The following is a 13,211-nucleotide window of genomic DNA, read 5'->3' as shown; positions in this document are numbered from 1 at the left end:
CTTGATGACACAATCTGATCACTTTATTGGCTTCTTGTCTTCATATAGATACTGAGATTGTTGGCCAGGGGCACATAACTTGAAAAATATTGGTAAGGAATTTCTCAACCAAGCCTGTGACCCCAGTCAATGGGGGAGGGGAGGCAAGAGGAGGCCGGGACGGGAGAAGATTCCTTCAGCACAAATGCAGCCTCAGCACAGATCTGAACTTGCCCTTATGCTTCCAGATTCTGAACCCAGCAGCCTCTCTCTGTCTCCCAAGCCAACCTTGCTTCACAGACTTTTCTCTGGTAAACATTGAAGAAGTTAATCATCCAATGTATTTACCTGCATAACAAGTGAGAGAAACCATGCAGCCTATGTTCCTTTGGAACATAATATATTTTTTCCCAAAACATTCCATTTCCTTACAAATGATACAATGGGTATGATAGATGGGTAGAATTCCATTGTGTATGTATATCACATTTTCTTGATCCATTCATCTGCTTAGGGGCGCCTGAGTTGATTCCATACCTTGGCTATGGTAAACAATGCTGCAATGAACATGACTGTGGTGGTAAAAAAAAAAAAAAAAGTACACTTGGACATCAGTTATACAGGACCCCAGAAATTCACACGGTGAGACCAAAAGAGGATATTCTTCAGAGAGGAACACAAAGGTTCAGTAGCTATGTGCATATGATCATTTAAAATGACACTTACCAAAATGAACACCAAGAAATGGAAACAAGAGGTTTTATATGATTTTGTATCTTGATTTTTTTCCCTCCTTTGTCACTCTTTTTTATTTCTATGCCTGTTGCCTTGTATGTAAGTTTATCTGTTTGGGGGAGGGCAAGAGGGAGCACAGAAATGGAAGGACAAAGGGTGAACAAATGCAGCAGTGATACTAGACACTGTGTTGAAAATGAACTTTACAACTTGTGGGAGAGGGGTTGGGGAGGGAAAACCTGGGGGAAAACAGGGAAGAAGTGACGCTGTTCAAAAAGAAATGTACTCAATACCTGACTTATGTAACTGTAACCCCTCGGTATATCACCTTTACAATAACAATAAAACAAAGATTCCAATATGTTCTCATTCAGTCAGCATTATCTTCTTCAAAGACTATGTAGGACACCCCCCATTCACCGAAATTTCAGAAGACTGTAAAGATTTAACACCAGAAAGACAGCAGGAAGGAAAAAGAGTGTTCCCCTTTATCCTATGTATGTGCCTTTCCTGCATACCTCTCCAGATTCCTGTACTTCTACCCTTGTACACTGTTGTTTAGCCATGAACGTGCAAAGGTTGGGAGGATGGGCTGAGAAGTGAGGGGGGGAGGGCACAAGGTTGCTCATACACCATTATGGATAGAGTTATGCAAACTAATCTCAAAATCCTCAACTCTGCATCAGTGCTGAGGAAGACCAGAGCCTATTCATTAAGGGAACCTGGATTACCACATTTTCCGAAGGATGACACTATCCCATCGGTCCATTACCTGTGAAAGTCAGAGGTTGAATAAAGGGAGCTGGGATTCCTCCCAGGTGTGGCATTCCATCATTTCCCACTTGGCAGCAGGTAGGATGGCTGCCATAGTTGTCCATGTGGAAATCGGATGAGAAGACGGACAATGAGTGGATTAGCTGGTGATCATAGCAGCATATCAAAGGTCAAAGGCCTCATTAAATGCTATATTTATGACTCAACCTTCTTATACACCCCCAAAATTAGAACTTAACTTTTGATTCACTCACTAATAAATGTGTGCTGAGTGCTTATTCTGTGCCAAAGATTTATGCAATAAAGAGCTTTCTGTCACACCCAAGGTCTTGGTTTGTCCAAGCTCTGAAAGGCTTAGGGACACCCTGCAAATACACATTGGTTTCTAACAACAAGAATTATGATGGCTTTGTTGTTCTTGCCACTATGGCTGCTGTTAGCAATCTCCAAACTTTTCAATCACCTTCACCAGTATCACCTAGAACCCGGATGTACCACCTGGCTTGTGGGCTCACCTTGAGATATCCAGCTCTTTAGCAAACACTTTTGAACTTCAAGAATCATTTGCATCCTCCATCGAGACAATCTTCTTCAATCTTCAACAACCCTGCCCTTGATGAACACAACACTGGATGAAGGACAGAACTGTAGAGTAGGCAAAATTTGCCTCAAGTTTACAGCTCCACCCCTCTCCTCCCTCTCTACTCCTGTGGACACCCAGCCCAGAACATCCTGCAATACCCATCCCCTCAGAAAAATCCTATACCTGTATCCCAAACCTCTCCAACCAAAAACTGACACTTCCATCACGCCCGCTGAAATAGAAGATGTCAAATCACTGGTTTGAAAGACTAAAGCTAAGTGGAATCTTCTTATAAGATATATGGTCTAAAACTCGGAGAACACTTGACTTTGATTCGATGGACAACCACTAACATCAAGGTTTATGAAAATAATCAGTAAGGAGTATTCTCAAACCACATGTGAGAGGACACCAGGGTCTTAGCAAACTTGTAAGTAGAATATAGAAGTGAATAACCACACAGTCTCTGGAAATGACATGCATAGGGGCTCTATATCTGTGTAAGCTGGCCGCCATTAAAGGATGGTCTTGGTGTCACCCAGTAGGACATAGCAGGTCAGGAGGCTAGTGTGTGAGGCAAGTGTGTGAAGCAAGTATGTAAGGTAAGTGTGTGGCCTTTAGAACATGCTGTGGTGGGCTTGTACTCCTTCTGATGAAAGGATTGCCAAGATCTTGAGAACAGCATGGAATAATGAGAATTGATGCAATTTTGTAGTGACTACAGGATATAGAAAAGCAGGCATCTGTTCCTAAGTCACAACAACTGAGGTTGTCAAGCTTAGATCTCACAGTGTCCTTGACTCCACAATTTGGAGATGTCTTACTCGTTCCTCTCACTTAAATCTCAACAGAAGATGGGGAATATTATCCCAATGATGGTGATTTATCAATAGTTATGGATCTCTCACTCATTGAGTTCAAACCCATGTCTGTCTTACCCTGAAATCTGTGCTGACTCACACACTGTGGCCAGTAATTCCTATCACATAATGTTGTTAAACTTCATAGTGAAAATTGTGGTGATCGATGCCTCAACAAGTTTTAAAACTGCCCACTTGGCCTTGGTCTCCTCAGCCTCCAGAAAGCTGACCTGAAATACCGACCCATATATTGACCAGAATTCAAGAAAAGCCTCAGTAGCTTAAGTCAAGGACCCTAGGATTAATAAATAGAGGGAAAATTGATTAACCCAAATGAACACTCTTAACCCATTTGTGTACATGGATTTATGATTGTCAGCCAACACTAGCCGAGTTTCTCTTATTATCTCGAATTTGACAAGCCCCAACAAGCATGCAATACTCTCTGGGCCAGAACATCATAAATAAAAGATCGCCTAAAAGAACCTTAATAGTGTTCTCTCTCTGTGTGTGTGTGTGTGTGTGTGTGTGTGTGTGTGTGTGTGTGTGTATGCGTGCACCAGTACTAAGGATTGTATTCAGGGACTGTGCACCATCCCTTAGCTTTTTCACTCAAGGATGGCACTTTGCCACTTGAGCCACAGCTCCACTTCTAGCTTTTTTTTGGTGATTAAGAATCTCATAGACCGGCTGGGAATGTGGGTTAGCTGTAGAGTGCTTGCTTAGCATGCATGAAGCCCTAGGTTCGATTCCTCAACACCACATAAACAGAAAAGGCCAGAAGTGGCACTATGGCTCAAGAGGTAGAATGCTAGCTTTGAGCAAAAAGAAGACAGGGTCAGAGCTCATACTCTGTCAACAAGCCCCAGAACTGGCAGAAAAAAAAAATCTCATAGACATTCCAGTCCACTCTGATATCAGACCACAATCCTCTGATCTCAGCTTCCTGAGTGGCTAGGATTATAGGAGTAAGCCACCAGTGCCTGGCAGAACCTTAATACGTTAAGGAGTTACTGTTCTTCCTGCCATGCGGTGTAAATTTAAGCATCAGTTCTGGAGACAAAAACAATGTACATGGAAGTGGCATGGATTTAGTGGCTGATTAGTATATGTTTATTAAACAGGATTCTAAGTTTCTGAGCTGTTTCAAAGTGTAGTACCTCCATAAGTCTTATCTAACTCATTCTCCCCATTCCTGTCCACCTGTTCCATTCATAGATGCTGTTCTAATTATTGCCTGTTGTGACGCATTTCACTTAATTATATACCTGTCACCTGAGCATCCCAGAGGCAAAGATGTGAGTGCCAGGAGTCAGGCAATCTGAGGGAGCAGGTAAGTCCCTGCTGATTGATTGCGTTGACTGGTACAACTTGATACTAGGCGCTGAGGGCAAGTCTCTGAAATGAAGATATATTTTGAAGGCTTCAGTGTGACAACTTGTGACTTTCACCCGTGTTGTTTTGATTGAGCTCTAACAAATAGGGAAACATCAATCAACCACGAAGGAGAAACAGAGACCAACCCTGAACCCAAGAAAGATTTCTCTCTGCCAAACTCCAAAGCTGGGAGTTTACAGGGCAGATCTCCACCTGGCCATCCAGTGCTGTCCTTTAGAAAAGCGGCCACGAGTGCATAGAAACTAACCAACCAACCGATAAGAGCAAGGAAATGACAGGGGTGATTTGCCCTTCACAACTGGGAAAACTCATGGGTCAAACCACCCCAGGGGTAGTGGTGATAGTTTCAGCCTTAGGCCACCAAAGAGCTTTGCCTCCGTGGGCAGGGGAGTCCCCACCTCTGCCAAGCATCCTGGCTGGGCATTTCTGTGCCCAAGTCACCAGGGTCATCGAGCAGTAGGTGCACTGAGGCTCCAGGGCCTGCGTGTCCAGCGACGGTGACCAGGACAGGGGAAGGGGAGGTCTCCGCAGACATGGCCACCTTCCCAGACTTCTCATTCTCTCCCCAGCACCACAGTTACCCCTCTCGTCATCAGGAATGAGGCCTCAGCACAGGCAAAACTCTGCTTTGAGCATGATCCCAGGAGGGAGTTCCTGAAGAGGGGGAAAATGATATTACAAAACCAGTAAGATGACTCATGACAGCGTCATTCGGTTGAATGACAGCAGGGGGAAAATAACCTCTTTGTGGGCCCAAATAGATGACCAAGAGTGAGGTTTGGGGGTGATAGCTTGTGGGGTTTTATGTTTCTTATATTGGTATGATTTTGGTTTTACTGATTTGAACTTCAGACCACAGATACACATAAACAGACTGCGTTATGTGATAAAACTGTATGTGTTCCCCAATAACAGAACACCCCGATACATGGTCTTAGGTTGAAGTGCTGATGATATCTGGGCCAGAAGACAGCTGACAACACACCCAACTCACTATAATCAAAACTGAATTTCAAAACTGAATGGAATCTATTTTCTCCAAACTGGCTGTCTCTCCTGTGCATCTTCCAGAACAGCCATCTGTTCATGTACTCTAAGACGATTTGTTGATTTCTCCTTCTGGTTGTTTGTTTTTTTTGGGGGGGGAGGGGGCATTTTTGCTGTTATTATTGTTAGTGTTATTTTCTTTCTTTGAATGGATGTTAAATTTCTCTTGTTTCCTTCTCTCTCAGCTGCAATTGGGCATCAGGATGCTTCGTTTCTACCTGGCCAATTCCTCTGCCTTCTCACCCTGGCGAAAGGCCTATTTCAACAATCTTCCCTTGGCCTTTCTGTCTCCCACTGCTCCCCCTATTTCAGCCTGTGTCCCCCTTTACCACGGCACCGCCATTTGCAAATGCACATGCACCCGTGGTCACCACCAGAATGAGAAGCAGCCTCTCCAGGATGCCCAACCCTTTGGACCAGCTTCGTCCTTTCCCCTTCCCTCCCAAGCATCTGTTCTGTTCCCAAACACACCTTCCCCATACACCCTTCCAGCTTTTCTCTCCCAGAAATCACTTCCACCCCACCCTCAACCATTCGGAGAAACCCTCTTCGTCCTTCAGGGCTGGGCGAGGCCCCAGCTGCTGTCCGGGCCTTGTTAACTCTGGTCCCAGGCGGCTGCACAATGAAGACGTGAGATTGCGCTGGGCCTGCACTGTGTGGAGGGAGGCCTGGCCCTCCTCCCCGGGAACAAGGCCTGTCCTGCAGGAATGGCCAATCTCCAGGGAGAAGCAAGAGCCTGGCTCAGGTGTGCAGGCAGAACTGACGGCAAAAGCCCCGAGGTGGACAGGCTCAGACACAACTCCTTTATTTGCCAGTTTGCAAATGGCTGCCTGTGCAGAGACTGCCAGGGTCTGGGTCACAGTGTCTGTGAAGATGGACCAGCCTTGTGGGAGGCTGAGCGTTTCCTTTGTTGTTCTTTTGCAATCTTTTGCATTTTTTTTCTATCCCTGGGGCTTGAACTCTGGGCCTGGAGTGCTGTACCTGAACTCCATTTGCTCAAGGCTCAAGTCCAGCACTCTACCACTTGAGCCACAGTTCCACTTACGGTTTTGGAGTGGAAATAACAGTCTCAGGGGGGACTTTTCTGCCTGGGCTGGCTTTGCACATTGATCCTCAGATCTCAGCCTCCTGAGAAGCTAGGGTTACAGGTGTGAGCCACTGGTGTCGGCTCTGAGCATTTCTAAGCCTGATGTGCACTTCAAAAGATCCTCTTAAGCTCTACCTTGGATAATAAATCAGACTCCATCGTCATGGTGCCTGGTTATCTGCATTTAATAAGATTCTCAGGAGCTGCTATTTCTTTCAGAACTTCTCAAATGGAGAGCACAGTTAGAAAAAGGCCAGCACAGTTAGGCCCACCCTAATGTTAAAAAGATGGTTATTTCTGTCACTGGCCTGTCGCAGTGCACCAAATGGTACTGGAAACTAGGGAACACCAATCTGATAAGGACAGCAAGGATGCTGTTGAGAAGGAAGAAAAGAACAATGAGCAATCCCCCCCCACTGGATGGTGGGGGTAAATCACAGTCACATGGGGTTCCAATAAGCTCCAGAAAGCCTGAAGATAAAGATACTGTGAAATTGGAATGGGTATAGACAGAGACAATAGCGGGTCATCCTCGTCCTGGCACAGTTCCTAGAAATGACTTCGAGCTTTCCTCTGTGCAAGGTGCTTAGCCATGGGCGGTAGGAGAATTTGCGAGTCTCAGCAGCAAGCCCAGGGAGCCTGCACCTGTTGGGCCTGGGGGCCTGGACGCAGAGGCAGGGCGGGAACACGGCCTCACCACCGTGGAACGAGGCCAGCAGAGTGTCTGGTTCAGAGATGGTCCCCGGGGAGTCCCAGTTAAAAGTAAGAATAAACCTCACTGAAACGCGAAAAAAAAGCACTGGCCAGACACAGGTGCCACCAATGGACAGCGTCGCACGCCTTCCTCCCTGTGCGGTCTTGGGGGAGCTGGCTCAAGCCCAGGGCTTCCCTGTTCTAAGACATATGTTACGCCTAGGCTTCCAAGAGAATGAGCCCGCAACACCATTATCACCCCACAGCTCCATGGGGCCCAGGAGGTACCCCCTCCTCCCGCCTACTTCACATCCACAAAAAAAACAACGACCACATGCATCAAAAAGGCAATCCACGAGGTCTATAAAACCCTAAAATGAGGATTACAGTGTGTTCATTGGTAAGGAGCTAGAGCAGATCTTCAGAAAAACAGATACGGCACGATCCCCGGTACACAAATACAGCATGATTCCACTTACATCGAAAATACTCCAACTTAAAATGGATACGTACGTGGGCCAAACATCACATTTTATATACCCAACACACAGGTACAATTATAAGGTATTCATCAAAGTAGCCAGGCACCAGTGGCTCTGACCTGTAATTCTATCCTCTCAGGAGTCTGAAATGGGGAGTCATAGATCCAGGCGGACCATGACAGACAACAAATCCATGAGACTCAAGGTTCAAATCAACCAGCCAAAAGCTGGTTCGGAAGCGTGGCTCAAGTGGTAGGGTGCCAGTCTAGCAAATCTCAAACCCCAGAACTACTAAATCCAAAAATCAAGATAATAATAAAAATAAAATATTCCAAATCATAGGGGCTTGGGGAGGGACGGGGATAGAAACTTATTCATCAACAACCGTGACATTTCAGTTAGAAAAAAATAAAGCTCTAAAACTAAATTGTATAAAGGAATGAATGCCATGTAAGGACTTTATGACATTCTACCTGTAGTCAACGATGTATTGCTGTACATTTAGAAATTCAAAAAGGGTACATCTTCTATTAAGCACTCTTCTTTTTGGTAATAATGGGGTCTAAACTTGGCTTGCTACACAGGCTCTCGACTGATAGAGATACACTACAGCCCTTTTTCCTTGCTCTTATTTTCTTGCTCTTAGTTTGATATAGGGTCTCAGTTTTTTTTGTTGTTTTGTTTTGTTTTTTTTGGCCTGGGCAGACCTAGACCGTGATGCTCCTGTTTCATGCTTCCTACCCAAGTTAGGGGTGACAGACGCACATCACCACGCCCAGTTATTGTTGTTGTACGTGGTTTTTCTATAGAGATGGGGGGTCGTGGAATTCTTGCCCCGTTTGGTCTTTAACGGTGATCCTGACAATCTCAGCCTCTGGAGTCGTTAAGCATTCAATTAAAAAATAAGTAAATAAATAAAAGAAGTGAGTGGCTGTGTCTCGCGCACAGAATAAGACTTTCGGTGTATATGTTGGCAGCAAGGTTCAAGAACAAGGGCAGCGGTGGAAGCCTGGCAGATCTTAAAGATGGCAACTGGTGGTTGGAGACCCTGAGCAGCCGCGATCGCGTGACCAAGGGCGACATCTAGTGGACTATGGGGAGAAAAGCAGGTCGGTGGGAGAAGAAGGCCTGGCGGAGGGGTGGGGGGGGGCGGGGCAGGCAGGAAAAGGAAGACTCTCCAAGCTTTGGCTTTCTTTACAATATTTTTGGCTATTCTCCCACATCATATAAGAAAGTGGGACCCACATAATCAACCAGACCAAGACAGTTTAAGGAGTTATTAAAATGATACAGCTCTATAGATAAAAAAATCTTTACTTGGCTGACAACGGATTTTCTTTTCAGGTAGACCTTTAAAATCCTACCATAAAGAGAGAGAGTGAGAGAGAGAGAATACTATTTTATACATATATACACATATGTATACACAGAGAAAGATATTAATATATGAATATGTTCATATATACAGGTATATATGTATATGTCCATAATATATATGACTTTATGAGATGTCCACCTGTGTGTATATGTGCATTTGTATATGTGTATATATGTGTGTATATGTATATATATGTGTGTGTGTGCATGTGATTGATGTGAACACTGGAGTCTGGCATGCTATTAAATGTCATATATATATATACACACACATATATATGGAATGCATTTTGGTGACAAATAAAAGGACATTCCAGTGCTTTCTGGTGCACCAGCTCAGGCCGCTGACTCCCCTTCCAGGAACTTTGCAAAGCTGCCTCCCCAAAGATGGGAAAACCTGTTCTCTATAGGGAACGCCACTGAGCTAGTTGCCCTGCCCTTTGAGTTCTTGCTTTCCCCTAAGTCAGCAAAGAACAAGAACTGAGGGCAGGGGGAAATCACTCCTTCCAACTTCCCACAACCTGCCCACAGCCACTGGCAAACCGTGTCAATCACCACCTCATCACCAGGCTCGTGACGAAAGCGAGGCCTGTGTGCTGGGGGCATTGCACACAGGCTTGCGTTGCTCCCGGGGCCCAAGCTTTAGCTCTCCGGCAGGAAGGGTCGTCTCCTCGCTGAGAAACACTGGCACAGGCGGATGGCAGAGCAACAGCCCCAGAACTTGTCCTGCGTGCAGCAGAATCACACCATTTGCCACTCCTGATTCCAGTCTTGAGGCAGGAAGTGAACCTTTGCCCTCTTCGTCGGCAAAGTTCTCACAAACCCAAGCAGCTAGCATGGCCACGGCTGAGATGATGACGGAGACAAAAGCCGCCCAACAAGCAAACGCCCATCTCAAATCCCTTTGTGGCAGTGGGGAAGGGCTCCGAGTAAAAACGTGAGAACATTGGTTTCAAGTTCAAGAGCTAAGAGGGAAGACGCATTATTCTGATGTCAGTGGCAAACAACACACGGTGACCTGAATAGCACTGCTTGGGGGAAAATGAGATTTTTTTTTTTTTTGAGAAAGTGTATGACATTGAACTAGACATATCTGAAAGGTAAACATCCCTGGAAGATTTTTCTCCTTGTCTAAACATTTAAGTGTTATGTTTTTCTTCATCCATCTGTCTTTTATTTAACAAAAGATTTCATTTTTATATAAACAAAAAGGTTTTAAAGATCTGTCTTTCAAGGTAAACAGTTCAATTCAGCAAGAAAAGCTTTGAATGCCATCACGCCACAGTGGCTGTATCTGCTGTGGAGACTTGAACCTAACATGGAACTTCCTGGCCCTTTGTTCCAGCAAGTCCTTACCCTGTGCTTCTCAATCACCATGCCCTTCACAAGCAAGTTCTTATACAACTATGATGGAAGTATAAATATAATATGTATCATCTTAGCAAACAGCCCAGCTCAGTACCACTCCAATGAGTGTTCATGATAGGAGAAATAATCATTAATAACTACTAATTTAATAGTAACAATAATAGAACATTAAAAGGTACTGATAAGAACCACTTTGGGAAACTATCTGTCATACCTAACCAAAGAGGAATATGTGTATTATCCACCCATACATGTGTTATCATCTGTACACATAATTGTGGCCACACACACACACACACACACACACACACACAAACACACATGTCAGGACTTTACACATATTTCACCAAATAACACACACAGGATGCTCATGACCCTGCCCTTCGTAATACACAAAAGCTGGAAATACCCAAACTGGTCACAGAATGGGCTGCAGTATATTGACACCTGTGTTGCAGGTGGAAATTTGCACAGCCAAACAGAATAGGACACCGGTGTGCTGTCATCCAAGTCCATGAACAGCTGAGAGATTGTTTTCTGTGGTGTTAGAAGCTATCAGTTCACCTCGAATGGGGAATGGCTGGATGGTATCCAGGGCAGAGGTGGGGAGTGACCAGGGCCAACAAGCACAATGAGTAGAGTCAGGCATTAGTGGCAATCAAGGCAGAAATTGGGGGCTGGGGTGCTGGTCACGTCTGTCTCCACCGTCAAAACCTCACAGACATCTGTGCACTCTGGTGTATATTCCCTGCGACCATTGTACTTTGAAAACGGAGGAACAGGCAAATCCTAGAGGGAAATGTTATTTCACAAAATGAAGCCAAGTCAGGGCCTGGTCAGTAGGAGCTCTGGGAGCCTGGACTGGAGTTTCCCACCCAACAATGTGTAGCCGGATCTTGGGGGACTGAGCACAAGGAAGTATGTGGAAGTCTCCGTCGCCTGTGGGCCTGTGGGGGATGATGGAGCTTACACTTGCACTGGGAACTTTCTGATCTTTGATTGCTGTGAACACTGGGGGTTGGCATGTGATTAAATGTCATCTTTGAGGGAACTTCCTTTCCCAGTCAAATTATAAATTCCTTGAAGGGGGAAATCAAGTGTTATTCCTCGCTAAGCCCTCCTATCCTTTCTCCCAGAATGATGTACCTGGCAGACAACTCAAACCACACAAAGTGGCCCATTCAAGAACTCACTAAAATGAAGAATTTCGAGCATGTGAGGAAAATTATTCGACTGTAGCCTTGAAATGATAAAAACTCGACCTTGTAAAGCACGCAAATCACGATTTAGCCATCCAAAACTCTGTTCCTTGTGGACTCATATTTTCATAATCTGGCTGAGTACCCAAAGGAAAGCGTGAAAGACTCCGAGCTACCAAAGCTGATGTCAACTGAAAATTCCTTGTATTAAACCTGAAGCCCCTTACACCCCAGGAAATTCTCTTTCTTAATTCCTTGGCCACTTCACCTTTATTTTACACACAGTTCCAGCAAAGTAAAGTCTAACTTCAACCTGATAAAGCTCAGAAGCAACAAAGGGGAGGGCAGGGATCCCTTATGGCAAAGACCCACTCCAGTGTTCCCCAGAGCCGTGAGATGGGAAGGGCTAGGAGGTTGGGGGGCATGGGCTGGCACAAGAATTTACCAAGACAAGCAAGAAGAGGCAGGAAGCTCATCAGGACACTGCAAAGGGGAGGCGTGGGCAGCTGAGCAGCCAGATGTGTTGTTGCTATGCTGATACGAGCACTGGGGAAGATTTGTCCATGTAAACCCAAGTGAGGGCAAAGCAAAGGTGCACCTGTAGCAGAGGGGCAAACACAAGAAAGAACACCGCAGGCCAGGGCCAGTGACTCACACCCACAATCCTAGCTACTCAGGAAGCTGCGATCTGAGGATCACACTTCCAGAGCTAGCCTGGGCAGCCAAATCCAAGAGACTTATCACCAGTAAATCAGCCCAAATGGCTCAAGTGCTAGAACACCAGCTGCGAGCAGAAAAAATTCCAAGCCTTGAGTTCAAGCCCCAGTCTGCACTGGTGGTCTCCAGATGTGGTCTGTACAGGTAGGGATAGTCAGTCCTAGAAAGCTAGGTTAACTCGCAGAGACTGGGCTACATGAAATCATCTTCCACTACCGTTTGGGGAAGGGGTATGTCATTTTCTTGGGCTCCAGGGGCTGGGAGTCAGGGAGACCCCACTGTTATGTCCTACAGTATTCGGGGGGGCGGGGTGTCTCTGTCTGTGTCTGTGTGTATGTCTGTGTGTCTGTGTCTGTGTGCTGGTCCTAGGGCTTGAACTCAGGGCCTGGCTGCTGTCCTTGAGCTTTTTCAACTCAAAGCTAGAGCTCTACCACTTAAGCCACAGCTCCACTTCTGGTTTTTGTGATTCATTGGATATAAGAGACTCATGGACATTCCTGCCTGGGCTGGCTTCAAACCATGATCCTCAGATCTCAGCCTCGTGAGTAGCTAGGATTCCAGGCGTGAGCCATGGGCACCTAGCTACGTGCCATCTGCTTAACAATCTCAGCAATCTATCCTTACCAACACCTAACCCACAGGTCTTGGCTATCATTTCCACTCCCTGCCTAGTACAGCAGGAAGTGTATCCTAACCTTAATCAGGTAAGAGGGGAACAACTTGGAAAATACTAAAAACGCACATGCCTAGAAAAACCAAGGAATTTTTAACTATGAAGTGTAGGTGAAATCAGATGGAAAGCTCTCCAAAGACTCTGAAGATCGTTGTGACAAACGGATGCGTGTGCTTGGTTCTACTACAAAACGGTAATATAAAGGAAAACAAGAACAAGACACATAATCCAACAATATT

The sequence above is a fragment of the Perognathus longimembris genome, chromosome 15 (genome assembly GCF_023159225.1).
Source record: "Perognathus longimembris pacificus isolate PPM17 chromosome 15, ASM2315922v1, whole genome shotgun sequence".
In the NCBI taxonomy this organism is placed as follows: Eukaryota; Metazoa; Chordata; class Mammalia; order Rodentia; family Heteromyidae; genus Perognathus; species Perognathus longimembris.
This window is presented reverse-complemented; position numbering follows the sequence as displayed.